The sequence below is a fragment of the Eubalaena glacialis genome, chromosome 2 (assembly GCF_028564815.1).
Source record: "Eubalaena glacialis isolate mEubGla1 chromosome 2, mEubGla1.1.hap2.+ XY, whole genome shotgun sequence".
Taxonomy (NCBI): domain Eukaryota; kingdom Metazoa; phylum Chordata; class Mammalia; order Artiodactyla; family Balaenidae; genus Eubalaena; species Eubalaena glacialis.
The window spans coordinates 67,400,756-67,401,707 of record NC_083717.1 but is presented as its reverse complement, the minus strand read 5'-3'; the positions used below and the strand labels follow the sequence as shown (position 1 = coordinate 67,401,707).

General features: G+C 40.0%; 1 non-coding gene across 1 annotated transcript; it reads right to left on the bottom strand.

Annotated features, from left to right (window-relative positions):
* Window positions 1–342: 342 nt before the first annotated feature.
* LOC133086119 (U6 spliceosomal RNA) lies at window positions 343–447 on the bottom strand. The gene has a single exon (XR_009699891.1). It is a non-coding gene; the product is annotated as a U6 spliceosomal RNA (small nuclear RNA).
* Between the last annotated feature and the right edge of the window lie 505 nt (window positions 448–952).

Sequence of the window (952 nt, the reverse complement as noted above, 5' to 3'; positions counted from 1 at the left end):
GTTGTATATATTCAGGTTGCTTCAACCTTTTGGCTGTTGTGAATAATGCTGTTATGAACATAGGTGTTCAAATATCTTTTTAAAACCCTGCTCTCAGTACTTTTGGGTTTATCCCTAGGATTGGAATTGCTGGGTCATAGAGAAACTCTGTTTTTCATTTTTTTGAGGAACCACCATACTGTTTTCCATAATTGCTGCACTATTTTATCTTCCCACCAGCAATGCACATGGGTTCCAGTTTCTCCATATTCTTGCCAACATTTGTTATTTTCTGTTTAAAGAAATTTTTTTTTAATGATAGTCATCTTAATGGACGTGAAATGGTATCTTACTGTGGGCTTTTTTTTTTTTTTACGCTTCACAAATTTGCATGTCATCCTTGTGCAGAGGTCATCCTAAACTCTGTTATCATCTCACTTTTAGTATATGTGCTGCTGAAGCAAGCACTTGTGGTTTTGATTTGCATTTTCAACTGGTTGCTTTTAAGGCATTAGCTCTCTTTTTTATTAAGTAATTAATTTAAAAAAATTTGGTTGTGCTGGGTCTTAGTTGCTGCAGGTGGGCTCCTTAGTTGCGGTTCGCCGGCTCCTTAGTTGTGGCACCTAGCCTCCTTAGTTGTGGCATGCGAACTCTCAGCTGTGGCATGCACGTGGGATCTAGTTCCCTGACCAGGGATTGAACCTGGGCCCCCTGCATTGGGAGCACGGAGTCTTAACCACTGTTCCACCAGGGAAGTCCCCAATTGTTCACTTTTAAAGAGTGAATTTTGTCATATAGTAATTATATCTCAATTTGAAAAACTGTTCGTTGAGAGACCCTAGAAGCACTGAGCATGCCTAATGTTCAGATCTTGGCTTCTAAATATCTTTCTTCACTAAAGCAGCCCCAATCTGGGGCAGAGAAAGTAGAAGGTAAGCCTGGGACATTTCATTGTGCCAAAAAGCAAGGAAGT